Here is a 16305-nt window from a genome sequence, read left to right on the forward strand (position 1 = left end):
TTGGGTGCCCAAATCTGATGCAGCATTGCTACTGCTTTTGCCAACAGAAAACAAATGTCCACAGAATAGGCACACATGAAAAAACGTGGCATTCAGACTTGATTTTTCTCTGACTTTGAAAGTTTGTGCAGTATGAAACTGTGGCATCCACTGGGACTTCCAGTGGCATCTTTTCATATGTTCTTGGCATGAAGCAATGCAATGTTCTGAGATCTTCTGACCCATGATGATGATCTGTGGCATGGTTGGGAATTTCAGGCGATGCCGCAGAATTGGCTCCAGGGATGGGCACAGCGATACAGAGCCTGTCACCTATAGGACTGGAGGGTTCAGGGGATGGGAGCAGGGTTTCAGGGCCTGGAACCTCTAGGTTTGGATTGCTCAGGGGATGGGAGCAAGCTACATAGCTTGTCACTTTTAGAGGATATGCACAGTGATTACAGGGTGCAGAATCAGTCTTCAATCAGTACTGACTAAAATCCACCAGCCTTTATCAGCTTTTCAGTAACAGATGTACAACTGACGGTATCTCTCCTTATGCATGGGTTGAGCTGTGCAGATCTTAAAAAATCAACATGACAGCTGGCTAATGAGTTCTCTGGGTGGTAGCAGCATCATCAGAAGGGGTGCCAAGCATTGACTGACAGACTAGAAACTGCTCTTCGAGGTGGACCCTTCAGAATCTGCTTATCGTTCACATGCCCAGCAATGCCTACACTTCTGTAATCTGAAGGCTGCACTGGCAATGGATTTTTATCCCATGTAAAGAACAGGGGAAGATATTGGCCCTTGGAGGTTAAAATTATGATGTAATGGAACTTGTTTTACTTTTTATGAAATCTTTGCTTGACTTTAAAGTGGATGGAGGAAGGATGTGACCCCGGGGAGTATTAATGAAGGGATAAAACACTGAAAGCACTTTGAGCGGGGTCTCAGGGTGTCCATGTACATTACTGGGATGGTGGCTGTGACCTTCTGCCATCAGTCATCTCTATAAATAGCTCCGGGGAGGACTCTGCTGCAGACTTGCTGCAATTCTGCTGAGCACACAGAGGCAGGGAGCAGCGGGGAATACAGTCAGCAGACTATAGATGGAGCTGGAGCCAAGGAGAGCTCACAAGACCCTGAGCAAAAGTAATTGGCAGACCATCCTGCAGAAGGCTGTATTTTTTTTATTTTATTTTTTTTAATATTCCACCTTTTGGCGCTTCAAAGCAGATTACATTCAAGTATTGTAGGTATTCCCTGTCCACAGTTCACTCTCAGACTTTGTACCTGCGGCATTGGAGGTTGAAGTGACTTGCCCAAGGTCATAAGGAGCAGCAGTGGGATTAGAATCATGGTTTGCAGCCCACTGGTCTAACCACTAGGTGGCTACTCCACAAGAGGAGCAGGTTTTGGGATAAAGGACATTTCCGAACCCAGGGGTCATGCTATGAGACTGGAAGGGGTAGACTCAGGAGTGAAGGAAGCATTTCATTATAGAAACACAGAAATGATGGCAGAAAAGGACCAAACAGTCCATCCAGTCTGCCCAGCAAGCTTATGGTAGTAACTACTGTGCCAAATAATTCACCTTTATAATTATCAGTTTCCCAGACCATCAAAGTCAGGGCCCTTTTTGGTTGCTGTTTGAGTCCAATTCCCCGTTACCTCTTGCCATTGAAGCAGAGAGCAATGCTGGAGTTGCATAAAAAATATCAGGCTTATTGGTTAAGGCTAGCAACCGCCGCATCAGCAAGTTAATGCCATCCTTATTTGTTTTCCTAGACCGTACAATTCAGTGTCCTTGATAGTTGCTGTCTGAATCTAATTCCCTTTTTCCTCTTTCCCCCCTGCCATTGAAGCAGAGAGTAATGATGGAGTTGCATAAACAGTATTAAGGCTTATTTACCCCCATGTACTCTTTTCTTCATTCCCGTACTCTAGGCTTAAGGGATCCATGGTGTTTATCTCATGCCCTTTTGAAATCTTTCACAGTTTTTGTCTTCACCACCTCCTTCAGAAGGGCATTCCAGGCATCCACCACCCTCTCCGTGAAGAAATATTTCCTGATGGTTCTGAGTCATCCTTCCTGGAGTTTCATTTCATGACCCCTAGTTCTGATTTCTTTCTAATGGAAAAGGTTTGTCGTTGATTGTGCATCATTAAAACCTTTCAGGTATCTGAAGGTCTGTATTATATCTCCCCTGCACCTCCTTTCCTCCAGGATATTCATATTTAGGTCCTTCAACCTCTCCTCATAAGTCATTTGATGGAGAACCCCCACCATTTTTGTCACCTTCTCTGGACCACCTCCATCCTGTCTCTGTCCCTTTTGGGATACGGTCTCCAGAATTGAACACAGTACTCCAGGTGAGGCCTCACCAAGGACCTGTATAAGGGGATTATCACCTTCTTTTTCTTACTAGGTATTCCTCTCTCATTGCAGTTCAGCATTCTTCTGGCTTTTGCTATCGCCTTGTCATAGTGTCTAGAAATCTGAAGATGACAAAATAATATCACCCCAAGGTCCCTCTCTTGCTCTGTGTGTCTCTCTCCACACATCACATACACATCACATACAGTTCTTTTGGATTACTACACTCCAGAGGCATGACTCTGCACTTCTTGGCACTAAATCCCAGCTGCCATATCTTTGACCACCATTCAAGTTTTCTTAAATGACATCTCATTCTCTCTACTCCTTCTGGCATGTCCACTCTGTTGCAGATCTTAGTATCATCTAGAGATGTGAATCGTGTGATCCATCGTCTTAACGATCGATTTTGGCTGGGGGGGGAGGTAATCGGATCGTCGTGGTTTTGCTTTTTTTTAAATCGTGTAAATCGTAAATCGGGGGAGGGCGGGAAAACCGGCACACTAAAACAACCCTAAAACCCACCCCGACCCTTTAAAATAAATCCCCCACCCTCCCGAACCCCCCCCCAAATTTGTCTTAAATTACCTGGGGTCCAGTGGGGGGGAGGGTCCCGGTGTGATCTTCCACTCTCGGGCCACGGGTGCGTTAATAGAAATGGCGCCATTTTGGTTCCTGTCCCCCGACGTCACGAGCGCAGGAGATCGCTCCCGGACCCCCGCTGGACCCCCAGGGACTTTTGGCCAGCTTGGGGGGGCCTCCTGACCCCCACAAGACTTGCCAAACGTCCCTGGGGGTCCAGCGGGGGTCCGGGAGCGACCTCCTGCGCTCGTGACGTCGGGGGACAGGAACCAAAATGGCGCCGGCGCTACCTTTGCCCTGTCATATGGCAGGGCAAAGGTAGCGCTGGCGCCATTTCTATTAACGCACCCGTGGCCCGAGAGTGGAAGATCACACCGGGACCCCCCCACTGGACCCCAGATAATTTAAGACATTTTGGGGAGGTTCGGGAGGGTGGGGGATTTATTTTAAAGGGTCGGGATGGGTTTTAGGGTTGTTTTAGTGTGCCGGTTTTCCCGCCCTCCCCCTTCCCCCGATTTACGATTTTTGACGATAAATCGGGGGAATTCTTATTGTATATCGCCTCTAACGATTTTTGACGATTTAAAATATATCGGACGATATTTTAAATCGTCAAAAAACGATTCACATCCCTAGTATCATCTGCAAATAGACAAACTTTACCTTCTATCCCTTCCTCAATGTCACTCACAAAGATATTGATCAGAACCGTTCCCAACCTCGATCCCTGTGGCACTCCACTTAACACCATTTTCTCTTCAGAGCAGGTTCCATTTACCATCACACGCTGTCTTCTTTCTGTCAACCAGTTTGTAATCCACGCCACCACCTTGGCGCTCGCTCTCAAATTTCTCATTTTGTTCATGAGTCTCCTATGTGGGACCGTATCAAAAGCTTTACTAAAATCCAAGTAAATCACATCGAGCGCTTTTCCCTGGGCCAAATCTCTAGTCACCCAATCAAAAAAATCAATCAGATTCGTCTGACAGGACCTTTCCCTGGTGAATCCATGCTGCCTCGATTTTCTTCAGCAGCATCTCCATTAATTTTCCCATCACTGAGGCTAACTGACCTGTAGTTTTCAGCCTCCTCTATGCTCCCACTCTTGTGAAGCGGGACCACCACCGTTCTTCTCCAAGTACTTGGCACCACTCCCATTTCCAGGGATCTATTGAACAGGTCACACAGCGGACCTGCCAGCACATCTCTGAGCTCTTTCAGTATCCTGGGATGAACCTCATCAGGCCCCATGGCTTTTTCACTTTCGTTTTCCTAGCTCTTCCCAGACATTCTCTTCTGTAAACAGTTTTGTCTATTCCACCCTATTATGAGTTCAGACTGTGCATACTGGTATCTTGCCCAGGAGCTCTGACCTGAGGGGCTTATCCCATATAAACACACACAATTACTGGGATTATACCTGGGGGCTTGAACCCAGGGGCTTATCCCCTATACAAATAGCCACACACAAACTTTGATTCAGTACATCATGGTTCCAGGTACTTAGGAAAGTGAGTTTATTTTAGCAATAGGAGGATAGAACAAATAAAAAGAAGTAATGGTAGATAATAACAATTGCTACAAAGGATCAGCTGTACCATCACGTCCAGGCCTCTCTCTTCCCTTTCTTTCTCGCTGTCTCTCCTTATACACTATAAACGTTTGTGAAAGTAGTGGCGTTCCCTGCTTCTGAGTTCTTATCAGATTTCATTCACAGCTGTGTGGCCTTCACTTTCTCTCTCAGGCTTCAGTACACATTAATTGCTAGTTTCCTCATCATAGATTTAGTGGAATAACTAAATAAACAGTCTTTTGCCTGTTCATGAACATTCTCCAGTGCAAGTCAGTAAACAGGAGTTCACACAGAGGTTGCCCTGTGGCCTTCAAACTAGTTTGTGTCTGGGTGAAAACTTTGAATCCATACAGCCTAACCTCTATATACATCCTCAGCAAAAGTAACAAAAAATCACTCCAACACACCCCCATCCACAGTCTTGCGAACTAGCGATGGTCCTTCTCTAGGATCTTTTTTAGTGAACACCGAGCTGAAGCATTTGTTTAATATTTCTGCCATTTCTTCGTCTCTCTCCACACATTGATCCTTTTCACCTTTCAATTTCACTATACCTCTTCAGACCTTTCTCCTTTCTCTGATGTATCTGAAAAATGTTTTGTCACCTCACGCTACCTCTTTGGCAATCCTTTCTTCCGCCTGACTTTTTGCTTTCTTGATTCCTTTCTTCGTCTCCCTCAGTTTCACCAAATATCCTTCCCTGTGTTCCTCTTTTTGGGATCCTTTATATTTCTTGAACGCTGCCTTTTTGTCACCTCCTTTGAGAACCAGATCAGACCGGGGAGGGGGAGTGCATGGAACAGCCTCCCAGTGGCAGTGGTGTGTGGTCAGAAGTGGAATCAGAATTCAAGAGTTTGGGACAAGGACAGGGGTTCCGTAGTGGTGGGAAAGCAATGGTAAGGTCGGCGATCAAGCAGGGTCTGCTGCGGTATTGCTATAGGAAGAGAAATTGAGCTTAACTAGATGGGCCTTGTGATCTTGATCTGTTTTTTTCTGCTTCTTTGCACATTACTTGCTAGCTGTCAGTTCCTTTAGCGGGTAGCTAATATAATTGCTCTTCCATTTACTTGTATGTTTTCTTTGGCATGAAAGATAACGTTTTGGTCATTGTTTCTAACACATTGCATGTGTCACCCCCAAGGTTGCCATTCAGCCGAGCAGTCATGAAGTAAGCCCTCTCCTCTGCCCCAGCTGGAGAACCAAGCACAATTTGAGAAACCTTCGCCTCTCTGTTCTCCTGTACTGATCCAATGGTGACTAACGGGAAAGGCCCTCGCACAAGTGGAACGGTGATAGGGATCTGATGAGTTTCCCTTGTTCACCGACATGCCAGGTCTGGAAATATTTAAGCAGAAGAGGGGCCAGGGTGTGCACCTGCTCCTTTGGTGTAGCTACAGTCAGCTAATTCCTCCATTCATTCCCTCCCAGAATGTCCTTTTTTGGGGGGGGGGGGGGGCCTGGTAATTTCCTTCTCTATTCTTCCAGCTCAGTACTGAGGCTAGGAACCGGCATCATCAGCCTTAAATCACAAACCACCGAGGATGTTTTACACTGTAACAAAGCAATAGAGTAGATGAGGGGAGAAAAAAGACCCGCTGCCTGGTTATCCTGTGCCCACTGCAAGGATAAATCCCAGCTGCCTGACTCTTTATCAGATATCGCTCCTTGCCCAGGAGAGGTCTTGCTGTAATCCTCATCCATAGCCCTGCCCTCTCAAGCAGGTGAGCAAACAAGATCCCCCTCCTAGCTCACTCCCAGCAAAAGCCCAAACAGCCATCCATACCAGTTTGGCTTTTATCCAAACATGCAGCTTGCCAGATGGACCCGGCTATGCAAGTGCCTGAAACTTCCACGAGAACTTCTGCTTATTACTGTAGCAGCAGCCTGCCAGGCAGTCCCAGCTGCTTAATCCTAGCCTCCCCAGCCTCATCTAAATGGCTACCAATACTAGCATGGCTGTTGCCTGAATGAAATTCTGCGGTTCTCTCCCACTATCTCTGTGGCTTGCACAAGTCCAAACAATTTAAGAAACTGCTTTTAAGACTTTTTTTTTTCTCTGAAGCATTTCCATAATGTTGCATTCTCCCGTTGCTCCAACCCATCAATATTCACGCAGGCAAATGTATTCTAGTATGTCTCGTTAGTCGCTTTTATGGATATTTTTATTGTACCCTGCCCCAAACTGTTTGGAGGGGCAGGCGTTAAATGTTTTTAAATAAATGAATAAATAATGCACATCCCTCGCCTTCCCTTTTAAACTGGTCGTTGCAGCGATGGCTCTCAACTGAGATCTTGTTCCCTAAAGAATGTGCAACCATGGCCACCAAGCTTTGAGATAATCCAAACAGCTACCAAAATGAATGTGGCTTGGTATTTAGTGCTTTATATTCCACATTTTCAGACAGTTCAAAGCGGATTGCATTCAGCTACTGTAGGCTGTTGTCCAAAACAACCAAACGCCCCCTGCTTTTCGGTGTTAGGGTTAAAATAACCAAAGCTGGTCCATACAGGTTACTCCTTCTGCTTCACCAACATCCCTCCCCCTCCCCCTGATGCCTTTTAACACCCTTAGGGTTGCCCACCACCCCCAATCCCTATGGACAGGCTGATTCAGCCCTGGCTTTGCCCCATTGTATTTATGGTCTTGTAGCAAGCACGGACTGACCATTTGCACAATAGGGCAGTGTCCAAGGGCCCGCAGCACTCTCTCCTAGTCTCAGACCAATGACCCTTATTGCCTGGGGACCCAGATCACAGTCGGCCCTCCCCTGCCTTGTAGCAATGTCATTTAGGTGACAATACAGGTCCAGAGGTTCAACAGGAATACATTCAGAACTGGCTTAGCCTGCACACAGGGAGCGGAGCCCAATCGATAATATAAAACCCTCCTGGCCCCTTCTGCCAATGACCCTGTTCAGAAAGGGAGATTTTGGAGAACCCTGGTATTTGACTTTATATCCCAGTGCATTCTGATATTCGGAGTCCCCAGTTCTTCCATTTGAATTGAGCACTGCAGGTACCAGAATGCATCAGAGTGGGAGGGGGGTGTCAGAAATCCAAGACTGGCCCAGAATGTCCCTCCTTGAACTGGGTCACTTGTCATCTCTGAAAAAGATAGAAATGTGTCCGTATGGTTATTAAAGTTGTTTTCTTTCCATCAATTAACTGAAAAGTAAAACGAGTTCAGTGACCTGACACCCCCCCCCCCCCTTCATGCAATACTAGGCACTATAAGAAGGGAGGGGCTTAGACAGACTTATCGCTCTGGGTGATCACCCCTTGTGCACAGAGGTGCGGAGCTGAAAGTTTAGGGCAAGTTTATGTAGGAGCTAACAGCTGCACACGGGGCTTGTGCAGACAGCAGCGAGCCATAGCTGTTGACTCTCTGATGAAAGGAGGAAATACAAAGGCTGTGAATGGTGACTCACTGAGGAAGGGTAGATGATGATTCCCTGATGAGAGCAGGAGTCATTACTGTGGTGCATTGAAAGGTTGCCCCATGTAGGCTTTTTCTTGGCACTTTACAGTGGAATGGAGGGATCACGGAATGGGCAGTGGGCACAGGGATACAGAGCCTGTCACCTCTAGGACTGGAGACCTCAGGGGAGGGGCACAGGGATACAGAGCCTGCCACCTCTAGGACTGGAGACCTCAGGGGAGGGGCACAGGGATACAGAGCCTGTCACCTCTAGGACTGGAGGGCTCAGGGGATGGGCACAGGGATACAGAGCCTGCCACCTCTAGGACTGGAGACCTCAGGGGATGGGCACAGGGATACAGAGCCTGTCACCTCTAAGACTGGAGAGCACAGGGGAGGGGCACAGGGATACAGAGCCTGTCACCTCTAGGACTGGAGACCTCAGGGGAGGGGCACAGGGATACAGAGCCTGTCACCCCTAGGACTGGAGAACACAGGGGAGGGGCACAGGGATACAGAGCCTGTCAACTCTAGGACTGGAGAACACAGGGGAGGGGCACAGGGATACAGAGCCTGTCACCTCTAGGACTGGAGGGCTCAGGGGATGGGCACAGGGATACAGAGCCTGTCACCTCTAGGACAGAGGGCTCAGGGGATGGGCACAGGGATACAGAGCCTGTCACCTCTAGGACAGAGGGCTCAGGGGATGGGCACAGGGATACAGAGCCTGACACCTCTAGGACTGGAGGGCTCAGGAGATGGGCACAGGGATACAGAGCCTGTCACCTCTAGGACTGAGGAAGCTCAGGGGATGGGCACAGGGATACAGAGCCTGACACCTCTAGGACAGAGGGCTCAGGGGATGGGCACAGGGATACAGAGCCTGTCACCTCTAGGACAGAGGGCTCAGGGGATGGGCACAGGGATACAGAGCCTGTCACCTCTAGGACTGGAGGGCTCAGGGGAAGGGTACAGGGATACAGAGTCTGTCACCTCTAGGACTGGGGGGCTCAGGGGATGGGCACAGGGATACAGAGCCTGTCACCTCTAGGACTGGAGGGCTCAGGGGAGGGGCACAGGGATACAGAGCCTTTCACCTCTAGGACAGAGGGCTCAGGGGATGGGCACAGGGATACAGAGTCTGACACCTTTAGGAGGGATATGGGGATGGGTGCAGGGATACAGAGCCTGTCACCTATACAACTGGCGGGCACAGGGCTACAGAGCCTTTCACCTCTAGGACTGGAAGTCTCTGAGGAGAGAGTCACAGAGCTACAGAGTTTGTCACTTCTAGGACTGGAGGGTTCAGTCAGGATTAGCACAGGGATACAGATACTTGGCCTTTCACCTTGTTTACAATTTATAGTGTCTGCTGTATTGATTGTATGCGGGATTCCCTGCAATAATCGCATGCTGTTTATACCGTGGGCTTGTAAATTTCTGTTTTGGGGGGAGAACTGCTGCCCTCAGCTGATGGGAGTGGGTTACTGCCCCTAGCAGGATGAAAAGGAGAAGCCGGGAATGAAGATAAATGGTTTTATTTTACACAATCACACAAGTTAGTGGCTGGGATGCCCCATGCGCTCCTGGTGCGATGTTTCAGAGGCGATCCGGCTTCTCAGCTCACCAGACAATGGGACAGAGATGGATGGCAGGGCTCTTTCAGCACTGCCACTGCAGTTTGACAGACTCACAGCAGCCTGGCACTAATTTTGCCAAGACAATCAAGTCTGCAGCCCCAGCATCTAATTAACCACTGTGTCATGAATGGCCATCTGGTTGGTGCCAATCACAGGGCGGATCTTTGTGGGAAAGCAGGAGTCAGAGGCTCATAGGAGAATCAGCCCTGAACAGACCTCCCAAGGTCATCTACTTCATCCCCTGTGTCTAAAATAGCCCCACCAGAGGTTTATCTCATCTTCTCTTAATTTCCAGTGCTGGAGATCCCATCTCCTTCCTTTTAACCTTTTCCAGTGTCCGAATGTCCTCAGATTTAGAAAGTTCTTTCTGATGTCTTTCCTTGGTCTCTCCTGCAGTCATATGAGGCCAGGCCAGACCTTTTTATAACCACCCTCCTTTTATCTGTTTGAAGACTGCTATTGTGACAATAGCATGTCACGCCCACCCCCCCCCCCCCCTCTGTTTTCTCCATGTTGAATAAACCCAGCTCCTGTCATCTCTCTTCATGGGTCCTATCACTGATACTTTTATTCATTTTGCTGTAGTCCCTCTGGACTTTCTCCGGTTTCAGCATGACCTCCTTGAAGTGTGGGGCCCAGAACTGGACACAGGAGCCTAGCGATGGCCTTCCTAATGTTGAGTTGGGGATGAGAAAGAATTAATCTTCCACAAGACCCCAATCAATGCATCCTGGTAAGGTGTTAGCTTTTTTTTTTTTTTATTGCAGTAATAGGGCTCATGGGGGGTGTAGGAGTGGCTGGAGTGTGGGTAAGTGATTGTAGGAAGTCACGGGGGGGGGGGGGGGGGGGGGGAGAGGGAATACGAGGGGTGTGCAAGCTCTCTTCCCCCTCACAGACTCCACTTTTTAGCTGTCTCCATCTCCCAAATGTGTTGGGGCGAATCCAGGACTGGGCACCATGGAGACCCCCCCAGATACCTCTCTCGGCCCCCATCCACTCTACCCCACCCCCAACACTGAATCATTTGATAATTACCCTTAAGTCTTGTTCCCAGCCAGTTCTGCACTAACCCTGAAGAGTCTACCTGATAATTTGTTTAATAAGATATCATGTTAGAATCAGCAGCCTAGCTGAGGCACAGACAAATCACATTGGCAAACCTTGCCCTAATGCTCAGGATGGAGGTGCTGCCAATTCACCAGCAATGAGGCTGCAATCAGGAGTACAGCAAATAACAATTCTGATTTCTTACATGAATCCTATCCTTCTTCTCCCCTCACTCACCATCCTCAAGGGAGCTGGGGAAAGTGCACTGAAGAGCAATTAAATCAAGCAGGAGGTGATATAATGCAATTATCATATATGGAATTACATACCTGAATGATCATATTGGGGATAAGTCAAAATCTGTTCAGGTTAGTGCTTAAAATCCCTTTTAGCACACCAGGCATCTGCACAGAAGAACGGGACAGAGGAAGTTCAGGCTGGGTTCTTTCTGTAGACCTCAGTCGCCAGCCGAGGATGGTCTTATTATCCAGTCATTCCCAGTCATACATCAAGTGCAATCAAGTAAGTGATGAGTTTATTTCTGAGCACCACAGAATTAATCACCAAGAATTAAGAACACCCAGAAATCCAAGCACACCAAGCATAAACTGGAGAAGGAGTGGCCTTGTGGTTAAAGCCATGGGGCTGCAAGCCAGGGTCCAAATCCAGCTTCTCTTGCTGACACTCCTTGTGACCTTGGACAAGTCACTTTATCTCCCATTGCCTCAGATATTCACTTAGCCTGTAAGCTCTTTGAGGGAGGGATTATCGTACAGCACTGCGTACATCCAGTAGCACTATAAAAATGATGTCTTACAATTATACTTGAGCACCAAGTAGCTCGTCAACAGTGTAATACCGCTTTTATTTAAGACCAAAGTTAGGATAAAACTGCTCCTGACAGATGACAGCTTCTTCAGTTTTGTTCTCCAGATTTCTAAGGGAGTGCTGGCGGCCTTTTCGCTTGCGGCATGTGTTGATTTTTCAGAAGGCCTTGTAACCTCACCCTTCTTTTGAAATGCAATGGCTTCTGTCAGAAACTCTCCCTTGTGCTCCTTTCCTCTGTGTGTATGGGAAGCGAGCAGGCCTGCGATTTGCTCCTTCTAAAGGTATAAGGGCAACTCTCTATTGGTTAAAGGTGAGATTTTAATGCTTTAGAAGCCAGAGGCAGCCTGTGAATAATTATTGCCCACCTCCCACATGGGGCTGACTCCGTTTACCTTCCTTCTGTAAAGCATTTATTTAGTGAGGAGACTGTAAGAAAACTATTGTGGAGCATAACAATAAGCTGCCTGCAAAGTACAATGCAGAGAATAATAATCATATCAGTGACATGCGTCAAGGAGATGGGAACAGCAAAGAAAAGAGAGAACAAGGATAATTATATATTGCAAAATAATTTGAAAGAAGCCAGGTGTTATCAATACAACTCCAAGACAACTTCTGTCTATCTAATGTTCTCTTCCTTTTTTATAGGGATATGCATTCATTTGAAACAAAACTGGATATTTTAATTAAATTTCCTACTTCAATTCGTTTTTAAAATGAAACGAAGAGAAAACAAACAAATTAAATGTCATTTGTTTTCATTCATTTCTTTAAATGTTTTGCCAACAACAACCAAAGCATAAAACCTCCTGGATCTCCCCTCCGATTCCCCCTTCCTATATTTTTCTTTTTTCTTCATGGGGCAGAAGCAATCCCCCTTGTCCCTGCCATGGTGGAGGATTGCTTAGAAATGGCACGGGCAGACCGAGGCTGGCACCATTTTGGATGGAACATATTAACAATGACACCAACTTCAGCCTGTCGGTGCCATCTCTAAGTGGACCTTCACCGGGGAAGACGGGATAGGGATTCTTCCTAGCCCTTGAAGAAAATGAAACAATGGTAGGAGGGATCATGGGGGTGAGGGAATCAGAGTGGAAGCCCGAGAGGGAAACATTTTTTCGCGACAGGAAACAACTTTCTTTTTTATTTCTTTTGTTTACTTTTTAATTTCTTTTTATTATTTACTCTTCATTACATTTTTAGTAATATATAATATTGAACAGAGAGACAAAACATAATATTTAGAAGATAATCTTAAACATATCATGCAACACTCCCCAAAATCTACAATAAAAGAAAAGAACAAAAAAAATGGTGGGAATGAGAAACAAATGACTTAATTAGCAAAAGTTACAAGTCCAAATGAGAGACAAATTTAATCTAACTGAATCCACCTAATACCCAGGCCACACCAGTATCCAAATACAGAAAAGAATACTTTTTACTCTTAGCTGAAATAAAGGTTTCCAGGTGCAATGGGTCCATAAAAATAAATGTATTATTTGGAAAGGTAGCTAAGCATTTGCATGGAAATTTAAGGTGAAATGTAGCACCTAAATCAAGGATCTTCTGCTTTAATCGAAGGAAATGTTTCCTCCTAAGCTGTGCAGATTGAATTACGTTAGGGAAAATTTGAATGCACTGACTGCAAAAAGAAAACTCTTTACAGGAAGAATGTTTTTGAAAGACCCAGTCCTTATCTTTCTCGGCACAAAATGAGACTAATAGGGTAGCCCTAACAGGAATATATCATCAATGAAAGCTTCCAGGTAAGTAGAAATATTAGTGCCAACCATATTCAAAGTACGTACTCCACCCTCTTCCCTAGCCTCCTTCCTGAAATGAGGTAAATAATATATTTTAGAGACAGCAATCTCCTTATCCAAGGGGTAACTCAATATCTCATGAATATATATATTCATTCATTCTAAAGGGGACAGCCACCTTGTCACCGGAAAATTAAGAAATTGCAGATTCCTACATCTTTCAACAGTCTGTAAAGCCTCCAACTGATTGTGCATTAATAGGCGATCTTTAACAAAGGAAGTCCCAGTTACAAAATTTCGGTTTTACTTTTTTAAATTGATGAAAATGGAAGAACCTTCTTATTTGTCAGGGCTTTTAGAATTTTGTACTTATGTTTGAATGGGTCTTGTAAAGGTTCCTACCATTAAAAAGACCCATTTAAAGGAAACAAGAAATCAGGCTTTTTCCATAGTAAGCCCTACTATTTGCAATTCATTACCTTAAGACTTATGTCCTATTGAGGACATTAAAGTATTTGGAAAGCAGGTCATTTGTTTCAAGAAGGTTTCGGAAAGTCTTAACTCCTGAATATTAGTGCATTGTATTCACTTTGGGGTACATTTTATAAAAAAGTGCGAGCGCGTACTTTTGTTCTCGTACCAGGTGCAAACAAAAGTATGCCGGCGCACACAAGAGGGTGCATATTTGTGCACCTTGTGCGCGCCGAGCCCTGCACGCGCTGCCCGTTCCCTCTGAGGCCGCTCCAAAATCAGAGCGACCTCAGAGGGAACTTTCCTTCCGCCTCCCCCCACCTTCCAATCCCTTCCCCTACATAACCCCCCCCCCCCAGCCCTATCTACACCCCCCTACCTTTATTCCCAAAGTTATGCCTGCTCGAGGCAGGTGTAACTCGCGCGCGCGGGCTGGCTGCCGGCGCGCCAGGTTCTGGTCCGGGGGCTGGACCAGAGGCCATGGCCACGCCTCTCGGAATGCCACGACACGCCCCCCCCCCAAGAAAGCCCCGGGACTTATGTGCGTCCTGGGGCTTGTGCACACCGCCGAGCCTATGCAAAATAGGCTCGGCGCGCACAGGGGGGGTTTGGGGTAGGTTTTCGGGGGTTACGCGCGTAACCCTTTGAAAATCTACTCCATTGTGTCAGTTGTTGTTTTACATTTTATTTTATAATAATAATGTTTTTAATATGTATGTGCATTTTTAGCGTTGATTTGTTATGCTGTTTTTATGTATTGTAACCCGCTTAGCATGACCGGCTTGTTATAAGTGGGCTATACGTGCTTTTAACAAATAAACAGGATGGGGAGTTTTCAAGCTCACTGCCTTCAAGGGGAAACACTTGTGAGCTTGGACCAGAAAAAGATGTTTGGCCATCCTGGAGAGGGTGCTCCGCTAGTACGTTCTGGGTGAGATGTTCCATCCGTGTGTCAAGGTGACATTTGTAGCACCACACTGGCTCCTTTTCTAAAAGTATCTATGAAGGTGGGGGTGGATGGGAACAGCCAGTACCGGGACTTAGTCCCTGCACGCTCCCGTTAAACCTGAAAGTGAGGGTGGGAGGAGGGGAGAAGGATAAACCTTCAAGGCCCAAGTGTCTCTCTGTGGGTGTCAGCGCAAACTCTCTCTCTGTCTCTGTACTGATGAGTGCCAGGAACCAGGCTGGGCCCATGAGCAGGGCATTCTAAACAGCAAAGTTCACTGCTCAGCTTCTTCAATGGAGATTAATTGGCACCAGGTAAATTTGCTCCTTGTTGCATCCATAATCACAGCAATAAATCAAGTCTCGCATGATCTGTGCCTGTGGTCCCTTGATCTTTTCCCAGGGGACCCTCTTCTTTCCTGTGAGTGGAATATAAGTCTGTCTGGTTTGCCCTGGAAAGATTTATTCTCCCCTTCCAAATAGCTGTGGTACCCTGCTTGTCGCTGAAGTCTCCAGTCGTCTCCATTCCTGTTCTTGTGGCTGAAACTCCAGTATGTGTGTGTGGGGTGGGGTGGGGGTCCCAGTTCCCTCCTCCCTCTTCCCAGCTCTGGATTCCAGTTGGTATCCAATCCCTTTCCTCACAGTTCTCTTAAATAGTGCATGGATCTTTCAGTCGGAAGGAGGTAAAAATAAAATAAATTGGAAAAAAAATCCCTTTTAATTCCTCACCGTTCTCTCAGGAAGGAAGGGTGAACAAAAATCCGCAGATACTCACTCTCCAAAACACCCAAAAGTACCTGAGTTTTATTTTTACTAACCACTGGATGTGGGCTAGGAATTTGATCTTTGCACTTCCCAAACCACTCAGCAAAAAGCGATGAGCCAATAGTGAGGACAAGGGACCTAGAAAACAGACCGCATCCTTCAAACTCCAAAACAAAATGCCGATTGACTCCGGGGTTGGGGGTGGGGAGGTCACCAGGTAGTAAGCTGGCAGGAAACTTCCATTGCAGCGAATTCCAGAAAAGGTGCTGGGGCACGATGGGACATTCCCAACCACTGGGCTCTCTACAACTGGAAAACAGGTCTGGGGCTCACACAAATTTGCCCTCTCTCACCTATTCTTGTTTGTGTTACAGAGCTCTTCAGAGCCACATCAGGCGCATGGGAATTGGAAGGATCATGGAGCCAGGCACCTGCATATAATCCCTGGATATCTCTCTCTTGCTTCTTGAACGTAACTCAACCAATAGAGAGTGTGAGAGCCACACTGTGCTCATACAGGATTCTCATTGGGCTGTTGACAGCATTGGGGATAGCTTCCAAGTGAACTGCATCCCGCCCACTTGAACATGAGAAAGCAATGAGGTCTGCGCGAGAGGGGAATAAGACAAGAGGCCTCAATGAGAGCAGAATGGGAAGGGGATATGCCTGAAAAATTGGGGTGGCCCACTGGCTAATCCCTTCTGTAGGGAACCCTTCTGTATTAGAGGGGTTGCCTGCTTTGTCACTAGTCAGGGGGTGGGGGCTGATCCCTCCAACCAACACTGCTGTTCGGGGTAGTGGCCGGACTAGTAGCCAGACCAGCCATGGCCCACTGCCCCCCCAGGTCACTCCTGTGCCAAAACACTAGAAGAACCTCCCTCCCTGTTTCTTCACTCACAGAACCCTGA

The sequence above is a fragment of the Rhinatrema bivittatum genome, chromosome 12 (genome assembly GCF_901001135.1).
Source record: "Rhinatrema bivittatum chromosome 12, aRhiBiv1.1, whole genome shotgun sequence".
In the NCBI taxonomy this organism is placed as follows: domain Eukaryota; kingdom Metazoa; phylum Chordata; class Amphibia; order Gymnophiona; family Rhinatrematidae; genus Rhinatrema; species Rhinatrema bivittatum.